Raw genomic sequence first — 12,821 nt, forward strand, 5'->3', positions numbered from 1 at the left:
GCTGCGCCTGAGTGACCGAGCCCTAGGCCGAGAGGCCGGGGGCACCCCACCTCCAAAGGGGCCCGAGCGAGCCCCAGGCCCCAGGCCCCGACAAGCGGCCGCCAAGGAGTGAGCCGGTGTGCACCCGGACGCCCACCCCCAGACACAAAGAACCACCAACACACCGACACCTGAGGGAGTCCGCCACCGGCAGGGGAAGTGGTGGTGGGTGGAGATAGGCCTCCAAACCTTGGAGGGCCTGAGGTGTCCCCAGAGAGGTGGCGTCTGATACCCAACCTGACATATAGACACAGACATACAGGCACACACAGACACAAACATCCATTCCCACCCTCATGCTCTCATATGCACTCACTCCACACTTAACCAACGTGGAGACAGACATAAAGAGACGCTGTACACACAATCACACTCCCCAAGCGTACTCTACAAACCGGGTCTAGGTACCCTTGCCCCTGGAGGGGGGAATTGCACCCAGACCCAGGTGGTGTTACCCTTTTCCCTGCGGTGGGGAGAGGCAGACCACCCCGACTCCGCAGCAGCAGGGAGGCCCCACACCCCAGACCGCAGTCGGACGGCCAACTCCTCCTACTAGCCCTCCCGCTCCAGCAGGCCGCAGAGAATGGGGGTGGGAGAAGACTCCAAACCTCCCTCCACCCGCTCATTGTAGTGTTGATGCATATGTGTTCTAAGGTGCAATTAAAACCCAGGAGGGCATGGAGCTACCTGCCAAGGAGCAGCAGGTAAGCGCATAGTCCCTCCTGCTAACCCTCAATGACTAAGGCACCTCTTCTGATGTGGAACATGCATACAATACATACATATTTTGCAATTCTTACAAAGTAAAAGGATGAACAGTGGAGCAAATTATATTTGTGGACTACAGTTGATATGTTTTATTTGTCTTTACAAATAAAATAAATTCTTACTGTATGATTTTACTGACAAATTCAAAGCTACCCATAGCATCCCCATGATAGACACTATAATAGCGTAGCAGCGTTCATGACAACTTTAATATTTTAGACAAGTGCATGTTTTTCTTCCTTGTCCATGATTTACAATAAATAACTAAAATAACTTAATGACATAGAGGAACACTTTTACGCATTATGAAAGAAACAAGTCAGCAAATGATACACCTATCATACAAGGATGCGTCCTCGATTATAACACTTCTGGCAAATGTCTTTTCTACTCCACATGCATTTTAAGAATTGAGACATCTTTCAGCATTGGACTTTTGAGCTTTTCTTACTCTTTTTTTCTTTGTCTATTTTCATTATCACCTCCTATAACTTTTATATTTTACTTATTTACTTAACTTTAAATTACAATTTAAGTAATTCAGCTGATGTTCTCCCTTGTAAAGGAGATGTCTGTGAGGTAAAGTTTTGATGCTTGATAAATAACATTTACTGATTTAATGTTCTCAGTGTCAGATATTTCACAAATACTCTCCAATAATCATCATTTTTTGTAGCAAGGTTTTTGTCTCTGCGTCTGTTAAGGTTAGATGTTGCCATTCAAGCTTTTCTGTCCACCCATGAAAGAAAAACAATCTCCAAGGTTTCTGTTTGAGTCATGGTGCCTTCTGAGTTTTAGGTCAGATAGAAAAGGAAGCAACATGAGGACACTGATGTGTTACTTTGGATATATACCAGCAAGGAAACACCTACAAAGGGAAAAGATGATATTTCCAAGTGGAACCAGTAACGCTCTCATTTAAATATTTACTATAGTACTAACATGCTGGTTTTCAATGTGTTCCTTTAAGTGGTAGAAGTGCTTTGTTGCCTGCTTGTTGTAAATTATGTATATTAACATAATTCACACAAAAAAAACATTTACATTTACTATCTAAATTTGTGTGCACTGCATCGGATTAAATTTGACTGCACAATTCAAGCAGACTCACATATTTTATGGTGTTATGCTCTTAAGGTTAAATGGAATTCGATGGCATGCAGTATTTGAATAATTCAGCTTATAACACATGTTGGACTTTAAACAAATCTAGTGGATGAAGATGTTACTTTTAAAAAATCTACAATATATAACACAACATGATCTGAACTACATTACAGAAGTATTTTTTGAATTGTGCATCAATTCAGCCAAATTTACTTAAAGAAATTATGAATTTTTAAACTGTTTCTACAATTTTTAAAATGTTAAAATCCAGCTGATTTATGGAGTTGTTCTGTGCATACATGTTCTGTATGTGGATTAGATTCAGCATGATCCTTTTCTTTGAAGGAGCATTTTGATTGTTGTTGCAGCAACAAACTCCAATAAATGATGAATGTAAATATGTCACTTAACTACAACTGCACCATAAGATCAGTGCATTGTTTAAGATTGTAATCAGAGCATTTCAAGTATCGTGCAAGATCATTATGAACCTTTTGTACCGTCACTGATTATTTTTAGAGAGATGTTATTTAAGATGGGAGGAAATAATGTCCTGCCACTGACCTCAAACAATTTTGAATGAAGTGAACCACAAAGATAACCAATCATCAACATCCCTGCACCCTGCAAGAAGCTCAAAGGTACTTTCCCTCCATTACTCTGTAAACTGTTAAATGTTTTCTTTTCTTCCTCATTTCTTGCTCCTGTTAAGTGAACTTTTAATTCATACAGGAATAAGGAAATTGCTTTTCAAAAAGGCCAAATGTTTACTTCAGCTATGTTAGATGCATCCATACTATTCTAGGTAGGAAAGATATTTATTACCTATAGCTTTTAATACAATAATTTGATAACCAGGAATGGTGAAAACAGGCAAAATCACCTGCCCCAGTCAAAACTAGTATTCAATAAATAGTATTTCAAAATTAAATATACGTTTGGGTGGCATATCATATCCCCGCAACTTTGCGGGGATATGATACATTAAAAACAAAAATGTATAAAAAGAAATAATTCTAGAATCTGCTATAGCCTGTTTGCTCATTTTAATTCAGCATCTTCAGGTAAACCACTGGGTAAATACAGGGATCACAGATATCATGTGCCAGTATTGATACTTATAGCTTATGAAAGCAGCTCATGATTTGCAAAGTTTGCACCATCAATATTCTTAATCTGGATACATTTTAATATCAATTAAATGTTTGTGAATTTTGTTTTCTACTGTTAGTGTGTTTCGTTGTTTTATTTAATGCAACCAATACACAGAGTTGTTCCCAAGCCAGCCACGAGATGAGATGCCTCTAGTATGCCCGGGGTCTGTCTGGCAATCTGTCTCCAGGTAGGACATGTCCAAAACACTTCACCTAAGAAGTGCCCTGAATGGAACAGATGCCTGAAGCACCCCAAGTTGCTCCTTTCATTACAAAAGAGTACCGGTTCTACTCAGAGTCTTTCTTGAATGACTAAACTCCTCACCATATTTCAGGCTGAGCACAGACACTCTATAGAGAACCTCATTTCAGCTGCCTGTATCAGTATTCTCATTCTTTCAGTTTCTATCACTAATTTATGGCTGAAAGTAAAGTAGGATCACAGATCAACATCAGTGGCTTAACTTTAATGCTAATCTCTCCCTTCACCACAGCAGGTTGTGTCCAACCTCAAGTACCCCATTAGGGTGGCCTATGGGACTGCTCTGGCCTGGGCCTGAATGAGGCCTTGTGTCTTCAGGGTGGGGCTCCTAGTGGATGGATTCCATGACATCTGGAAGGGCATCCAATATAAAACTCCAAAATCAAACATGTGGAGCTGACTGCTGTGGCAACCCTTTTTGACCACAGAGCAACCAAAAGTAGCCAGTTTTATAGTTGATGCCCCAAACTGTGTTTCACTGAAGTGAATCAGCTAGAACAGCTACTCTTTAAAGAAGTTCATAAAATTCATTTTTGTTTAATTTAGTAGATTCCTCACCTCCTCTGTCTCAGACAGAAATACTGATGTAATTATTGATCTCTCTTCTCTAGTTCCTTCTTTTCCTTCCTCGTCTGTCTGCTTGGCTCTTCTGTAATTATATTCATGGTTACTGGAACATTTGTAACATATCAGCTGTTTAAGATGAGCCACTGCTCACTACATATGATTGCCAATACATGTGTCATCATAGCATCATTTGGTCCCTTTCTCCATCCAACAACATATATAACATATAACACTTATATAATTATTATACCTACAGATATGTAGACCCTCTAAGTCCAAAATGTTTTGATAACTACACCAATTTTACTAGCATAATTATTTTGCATAGCAATGCTAAATGCTAACATAAAATTTCTATCCCAGTTTTTCTAAATGTGTTTTTTTATGACTGCATAAATCAAAGTTCCGGTGCTTGTGTTGTGGGTTTTAAGCCTGATGTGTGTGCGGGATAGTGGTAATAAAGTGTCTTGACCAAAATGCAATCTGTACAGAAAAAATTACCCTACATTCAGAGGAATACATGCTTTGTGGGATTTCTTTTCACATTTTATTGCAAAGTGGGAACACATTCAAAAATTTAATTAAAATACTGATATTTAATTAGAAGTATCAAAGGACTTGGCAAAGTGAGCTTTCCTCCAAATGCTTTTACAGAAACAACTTCATAGTATTTCTTTAGAGGAAATGGTTCTTGCCAAAAGTGACATGCTAATAACTGTTTTTTTTATTCAGCAGTAAAACAAACAAATGTCTGCATAAAAAAAAAAAAAATTAAAAAATTTAAATGACTTTTCACCAAAACTAAGTCTAAAAACTCAGCCATCTCACTCTCACCATGTCCTTCACACATCAGTTTGTATTTTCAAAAACATCCAACTTGTCCCTTGCATGTACAATAGCCTTGAAGAGATTCTTACAGACAGACGGCACTCACTACCCCAGTAAGACACTGCACAGCAATGACTTTTATTTACACTGACATCGCACTACGGGTATGTTTGCCAACCCCGCTCTGGGAATTCTGATAAGCTCATCTAAAAGCTAACCTAAAAACAGCACGATTAGACACACTTTTCTTTGATATGAATGAAGGGTTTCTCACCTGTTTTCTGCGTTTTCTTCTTTATCTGGCTCTGTCTTAGAAAAAAAAGAGAAAATTCAGAAAAAGGAGGAGAGTGTAAATACATTCTGTGAAATATTAAACTGCACAAACGCTCGCTTTGCCACATGTAATGCCAGTTGACCGTGAGAGACACTGAGTGCATATATTGCATTTTTCCAAAAACATTCCTGTTTGCAGTGAATGTTATAGAAAACACAATATAAGGTTTATATTAACACACAGTTATTATGAGATAATGTTAATTGAAGAATTTGTGCCTAAGAATACAATTATTTGTTTAATGAATTAGGCAGCTACTATAATTTATTTTGTTCCACACCTGTGTTGGTAATCTTTATCTCATCAAAGGCTCATGCAGTTCAGAAAGGTGTGAAATGCATTAAGCAATAACCTTGTAAACTTTTTTATTTACCTGCATTCAATGTCAAAATAACAGGCAAAAAGATGGTTGTGAAAAATAAAGGTTTCACACGTGTCTGCAGTCTTGTGAGATTTGAGAAGCTTTGGCTTCGGCTCATGCAATGTTACCCAAAGTACAGCAGAATGACCACAAACAGGGCTTGTGGTCATTCTGCTGTAAAAAAAAAAAAAAAAAAAGGGAATCAAAAAAACATAAAAATTGAAACTTAAAAAAATGAAGGTTTTCTGTTAATAGCAGTGTGAACTCTATTTTTAAATTAAATCGTATAAGGTAAAGAGACTTACATCTTTCAGTTTGTGTGCCCCAAAAATATAAATACAAGATGTAGAAATGGCAGTTTTGCCAGCTGTGGTCATTGACACTAATGAGTACTAATGATCGTTTTGAATATTGGAAACTATTAAATGTCTAGAATTGGGGAGTAGCTTATGGGATTCAGACAGTGCACACTTTTTATTATTATCATCATTATTATTATTATCATTATTATTTTTATTATTGTTTTTACTTTTTTATTTAAAATTTTCCATATTCCATAAACAAGACAATGTCTGATGATACAGCTTAAGAAAGTATTTGCCGTTGAGATGCTGTCAGCCCATGTATATATATATATAAAAAATGGCATCATTTTCTTACTTGAAAAATGCAGTACATGGCAAAGTGTCTGGGTTATGCTAAAAAAAAGATAAACACATCACAGTGTTTTCCTCAAGTACAGTGGTGAGGCAAATTCAATTACAGGCAGGCTTATCCACTGGAGCTGAGGGTGGCTCTTACCCATGTGTCTGCAGGTGAAGTCTAGGGAGAGTTGAGCTCATTTTGTAGGTACCCTCAGGAGGACAGGTACTGAAAACCTACCCCACACTGCCTATTAAAAGAAGGCCCAAAACTTTGAAATAAACAGTTCTATTCCTTATAGCACTTTCTTCTATTTTTTTCAAGATACAAAAATATAAAAGGAAAATAATCAGCATGTTATTATTTGGAGTATCCATTCGGAGCTTTAAATATAGCAAGTATAGAGGTCATGAAGAATACTACTTAAGGGGTTTAAACCAATAGCAGTTTGAGCTTTAGCACCAAATATATCAAAACAGCCCAGCCCCATTCAGTTAGATTCCCAACATAAACTGCAATCACATTGTAATGAAAAGGCACAGACTGGTGAGAAGACTAGAGAAACAACCTAAGGAGTGTGAAAGTACAAGGTCAGGAATAGCATTAGGATAAAGATTTGTGTTGGTATGCAGGACTGTAGCATAAGGTTTATATTGTTAGCTGATAATGCGAATACATTTCAGTTTATAAAGACCCCTAACACAAAGGTAATGTAATATGTAGTGTAGCAAAGTTCTTTCGCTTTGAGTAATTAAATAACATACTGTATTGCTTTCAAGTTAAGTAATAAGTAATGTGTAATGATCCAAATATGTTGTAAATACTTATCTATATACAGTGTTGGGAAGGTTACTTTTAAAATGTATTCCATTACAGAATACAGAATACATGCCCCAAAATGTATTCTGTAACCTATTCCGTTACGTTACTCAATGACAGTAACGTATTCTGAATACTTTGGATTACTTAATATATTGTGGCGAGTTCAGACAAGGAGGAGACGGAGGTATCGTTTGGTCTTGCTTCCCGTGAGCTAGCCAGGGAGCACAGCCGTTTATAACATTTGAAGAAGAACACACTGCCACTAGCTAACTGCTCAGCGTGGCAACCACAACACACATAGGGCGCCCTCTGACCCCGGAAGGACACACCGTCGCAGCGAGAGGGCGTCACCCGTCACCATGGCAACATACACAAAACATAACTGTACAAGCAGAACCCCGAACAGCCCTGATTATATTATTAATGCAATGGTAATAATGATGATTATTTAACAATAGCAGTAAAATAATTTCCCTGCTCCACACTACAATATTATCATGCTTTTTACAACAACGTGAATGTACTATTGCTGTGTGATTTATTACTATTACTGAAGGTCCGCGACTCCGAACTGTAGTAAAGGGACCTCTGACTAATGCTGGGCTCACACTGTGCGATTTTTGGCCCATTTTGAGCCGATTTTTGAGTCGTGCGATCGTTTTGGCGATCGGCCCGATTTTGGCCTTCATCGTGCGTCGTGCATCGTGTAGTATACGTGGGGTAACGAGAAGCGATTGACACCTCACGACCAGCTCCCGATCATCAATCGCTTGGTCGTGAGGGTGTCACCGCAGTTTGCCACACTGCGCACGCGCAAACACAAATGTCAGCGAAAAAGACGGCGTAGCACGGCAGTGCAGCGTGTGATCTGGACACAAGCGAGGGAGGCACAACCTGTAGAACCATCCGAGCCCTTTCGATGTGGCCTCACAAAATTATCACGACCACAACAACCGTGAAAATAGTTGGATCGACACTGCTGCTCAATCACAGCTGCCTGACCAATGTTTTTCATTAGCAATTTAGCAAAGTTGATGGTGGTGGTGTGTCTGTGTGAGTGAAAGACGGAGAGGGAGAGCGAGCGACAGAATTTCTGTTATAACCTTCATTTTTATGGACGCACAGTGTGAGCACTCAGGTCGCATCAGAGCATCGGGCCGTATAGTGTGAGACCCTGCATCGTGACCTATGAACTTCTAACCCCTGCGAGTCAATCGTACAGTTTGAGCAGGAGCTGAATCGCGCGACTGAAAAAATCGCACAGTGTAAGCCCAGCATAATACGGCAGGGTCCCTGTCGGCTGGTAGCCGAAAAATAGCTCTACTTTGTTGTGTGGGTCAACTTTTCTTGCGACAGACAGAGAGAGGCGTTGAAAGGCTGCTCCAACGGAACTTGTTGTTTTCGGAGGAAAACACGAACACAGTGTACAGTCGAGTCTTAATAGCTTACTTACAACTGGGCTCGTCAGGCTCTCTTCTTGGCTGCAGTGGTTATTATTATATTTACATGCTTCCAGCTCCCGTTTTTGCTCGATGACTGCTCGTACCTTTCCACTCCCCTTTTTCTCCCTCCTAGCGCTCACAGACACATAACGTGTATGGCAGTCCATTCTCCCAGCAGCACGGACTACACTGAACATGATGCTACATTCTTTAGAGCTATGCTTGTAGCATTCTGCCTGTTAGCTTAGCACAACAACAACAACAACAACGAAAAGGCCTCTCTCACCCAGGAAACACACAGTCGCAGAGAGAGAGAGCGTCGCCCTGTAACCATGGCAACCGTAACGCTGCCGCCTGGAACAAAAGAACGTAGCTGTCAAACAAAACCCAAACAGTCCTGACCCGCGACAAAATGAAACAGGAAAGTACCGCAGTGTAATCCATTTATTTCAACAAAGTAACTGTATTCTGAATACCACCTTTTTAAACGGTAACTGTAACGGAATACAGTTACTCATATTTTGTATTCTAAATACGTAACGGCGGTACATGTATTCCGTTACTCCCCAACACTGTCTATATACACCAATTCTATTGTTTCATATTTATGAATATATTATTCATGTTCAGGGAGGTTGTTGTGGTCTGTTCTTAGATCTACTAGCCATTGACCATTGCTGTTAAGGGCTGTGTCCTTCTCCTATATGCTCTTCCAGTACTGTTCTGTCTTCAGCCTTGGTGGTGCTGTTCTCATATTGTTCCCCTGCCACTGAGAGTACACCTTGGTTGTTCTGTGGAGAACGGTTGGCTTATACTCCTGCCTTCTATCTCTGGTGTACCTCTTCAAGCGGCTGGCCAAGGCCGTGAGTCTTTGCTTGGCAGTTTTCTAGGCCTCAGGTATGGACAGCCTGTTGTATTTCTCAGGCACCTTCTTCATCACACCTTTCTGCAGCTCCGATAGTTGGCTTACCTTCCACCGTGCTACCGTGATCGTGGCCTCTAGTCTCCTTGTCCATGGAGGGTACTGCTCCTAGTGGCTGTTCAACTTGTAGCCAAGCTTCTCACTGATCACTGCTGCTGTACTGTAGATCAGCTAGTTAATCTTGGTAATGGTTGTGGAAGATTGTATCCGTAGTGGTGCATTCACATCACCTAGTATATCTTCTGAGGGTACTTCACATAGCCTTGGTAACTGGCCATTGAGGATCCAGGTTTCAAGCTTTGCCATGATCCTGTCTCTCAGGTCAGTTCCACTCGCACTCAACAAACTTTCTTCCATCGCACTTGGGGCTTGGTACCCAATCTCGGGTGGTGGTGATGATATCGTCTCATTGGCCTGTCGTCCTAACTCCCCCTTACAAGAGCATTTGTGTTGTACCCCTCAATCTCTAGGCATAAGAGCAGTTCCTTCTTCCAAATGTTGGAACACTGAGCTACTAGTTGTTTCGCTGTCAATGCAGATGCTGGGTATCAAAGATTCCATAGGTCCCTCATCCTACTCATGTAACTCCATCGACTGGGGCCACTTGTGTAGTAGCATTCCGACAGTGGCCTATTTTCATCTCTTGCCCACCGATGCCGTCTTGTTCCAGTAGCCCACTCATCAGGGTGTCCTGGTTCCTCAACACCTTGTTATGGCTTCATATTTGTGTCTCTCACTCAAAGTCAGTCACTGAACTTTATCCTTACAAGTTCTATTCAAATTATAATAAGGAAAAGCAACTCCTTAAAGTAGAGTATTGCATTGGTTGGTGTTATATAAAACTGTTCTGTTTGTAGGAGATAACACACACAGCATTGTTGTTTGTCATATTAAATGTGAGACATCATGCTCCATGTATTGTTCAAGCAGTAATGCACATTTTAATGATGTGTGCATTTGTCTTACAAACCATTATTTGGCTTTTTATATTTTATGTGGGTCACGGGGTGCCAAAAACATAAACTGACACGATGAAAACATGATCTGCTTTTTTCTTTTCTCCAGTATTTCCCTCTTTATTAGCAAAGAGGTCTACCTAAATAAAGTATTCTCATTTGTTGCTGATTTTGTTTTAGGAGTAGTAGTTATTTTCTTTCTGAGAAACCTGCTACTGTATCTTCTGTATCTTCTCAACCTAGTGTAGAGATTGTTACACATGAACCTAATACAGGTGCACAGGGGTGACTTTGACAGAGATATCTCAGAGGTTAGGTAGGAATTGAGGCTACAGAGAATGAGATGCCAGCTGCAGATTTACACGCCTCCACTGGCTCACTGCACATCATTAAAGTCAGAGGCTGCTTGCAGTGGCTCCATCTCTGTCCCAGCCCACACAGGCTACATCAGGGCCCCACACACTGATTTATCTCAGCTGTCTTTCTGAACGGCTTTTCCCGCCAAGAGAGAGATGGGGGCTGACGAGATTTACGCTTGTATATGAGATGAAATTAATTTTGGGAAGAGCACATGCTTCCTCTGACAAAAAAAGAACCTTTTTTGTTTCCTTTCTCTCTCCCACCACATCTGTGACACACACCACCAGCATTTCCACAGCGAGAATCAGTGATGGATGATCACATACACAATGCCTCTAGAAATTGTGCACTAAAAATATGCAATTTAAATCACAGTTAACTTACTCTATTCTTTATTTTTTAATTGATTACTTTTGGCTTCTGATCTTACCTTATATTGCTTTTTCTACTTTTGGTAATTTTACTCAGCTGTACTATAAATGAGTTGAAATGGTCATTTGTTTTAATTGCACAAAAAGTAATCAAAGTTTTACAAAAAAAAAAGTAAAACCTTTTAATAATCTCTCAGTAGTGGCCACAATATTCTATGTGGAGCAGTATATTGGATTTGTCTAAATAACTCCCTCATCTCTAGTGCCAAATATACAATATACATGGGAATCCATCTCAACATCTGCTATATTAATATGATAATTTGGAGAAAATTCAATGCCTGAAGGAAGAAATGGTGCATTCATGTGCCCAGTAGTAAATGAAACACCTTCTTCTTCTTCTTCTTCTACAAACTAGGTAGCACATATTTTACACACATTTCAATTTTTCTTTTTTTTCTTCTGACTATACACGTGCTTCAACACATTTAATTGAATTTCCCTCAGTGAACTAACTCTATATGCATACATATATGCAACTTACCTATTTGATGTAGTTTGACATGTTTATAGGTGTTGAATTCTATACTGCATCTACTTTTTTGTTTTAGATAAAAAAGGTTCTCTAAAGGTTTAAACTGCAGTTGTGTCATCACTAAACTTCACTGAGATCAAATCTGCATTAAAGAGGCAGGAAGTAGTGACATACACGAACTAGTCCTCTATGTCATACAGAACTAGTTAGCAGTAACTTTAAAACCGAACTTTTTATGGCACATTTCAAACAGTCTTAGAGGTCCTACATATATTATCTACATGTCTGAAGTAATGCTCAAAATTTTTTCTTGATGTTTACTGATGTTTTGATGTTTGAAGATTTCTTGCTCTGGGAAAGTTAAATGACTCTAAAACAAGTAGCAAATCTTTTTTTTTTTCAAACTTCAATTATGATAAAATCAGTCTGTAATCTGTTCAAATATATGTTACACACGTCTCAAATTTCTAATCTAGCTCGAGTCATTAGACTGAGGGATGGAATTACCATATACAGAATCAATTATTCACAAGAATCATTTAACATGACATTTATAAAATTAAGTAACCTCATCTTTAGAAGGAAATTTTTGTTGATTCATTTGAAGGGATTTTTCTCCAGGCCTTTTTTTTTTTTTTTTTTTTTTTACCTATGAAAGCTACCTAGTTTAGCTACCAAATCTTTTTTATCTTGAATGTACATAAAATTTCTATTAATATTGTGATAGGTAGTAGCATCTCCAGACACATCATTTGACCTTAATATAATGGCAAATGATAGGGATAGTTACCAATAACCTTAACCTGTGTGCAGCACACAGGTTAAGGTTTTGTGGACAATTCTGGATGAATAACTCTTTAACAAGTTAAAAGACAGATAGTTGATGTTAACAAAGAAGAAATCATGTGCGTCTGCTCCACAAAGCAAAACAACCTGAAAATACACTAAAAAGTGTAGTTTAATTAATTTATGGAGTCCAAGAAAAACAATACAATGTTTGCAAGCCTGTACAGAGCATCAGTGTGTCAATCAAGCTTACAAGGATGCATTGAAATCATCAATGCAATCTCATGTGGCATTTGGCCAAAGATGTATGCAGACATTGTTGGAAAGAAATGTTTCACGTACGTGATGATCCACATACTGAACAAAAGGTTATTGCGTCATACGACAATTTTTCTAAAGTTTCCAAAATACCATTATACAAAACATAGCAAGTGGAAAAAAGATGCATCTCACAACTGTCAAGTACTTTGCTATACCTGAGGTGAGTTTCATTCACCTAAGGTACAATAAGCAGAGTGAAAAACTGAACATTATTTGTTACAGTTAACATTAACCCTCTCAAGGC

General features: G+C 39.1%; 1 protein-coding gene and 1 long non-coding RNA gene across 2 annotated transcripts in view; one reads left to right on the plus strand and one right to left on the minus strand.

Annotated features, from left to right (window-relative positions):
• lrrc4ca (leucine rich repeat containing 4C, genome duplicate a) overlaps positions 1-12,821 on the plus strand; it is a 158,356-nt gene that overhangs the window by 37,646 nt on the left and 107,889 nt on the right. The gene's annotated exons all lie outside the window — the stretch shown is intronic.
• LOC143419325 (uncharacterized) lies at positions 3,882-8,595 on the minus strand. The gene is made up of 4 exons (XR_013099279.1): positions 8,338-8,595; positions 6,222-6,312; positions 5,000-5,034; positions 3,882-3,979 (listed from the first exon to the last, which is right to left on the minus strand). It is a non-coding gene; the product is annotated as an uncharacterized LOC143419325 (long non-coding RNA).

Source organism: Maylandia zebra, linkage group LG7, assembly GCF_041146795.1.
Source record: "Maylandia zebra isolate NMK-2024a linkage group LG7, Mzebra_GT3a, whole genome shotgun sequence".
NCBI classification, from domain to species: domain Eukaryota; kingdom Metazoa; phylum Chordata; class Actinopteri; order Cichliformes; family Cichlidae; genus Maylandia; species Maylandia zebra.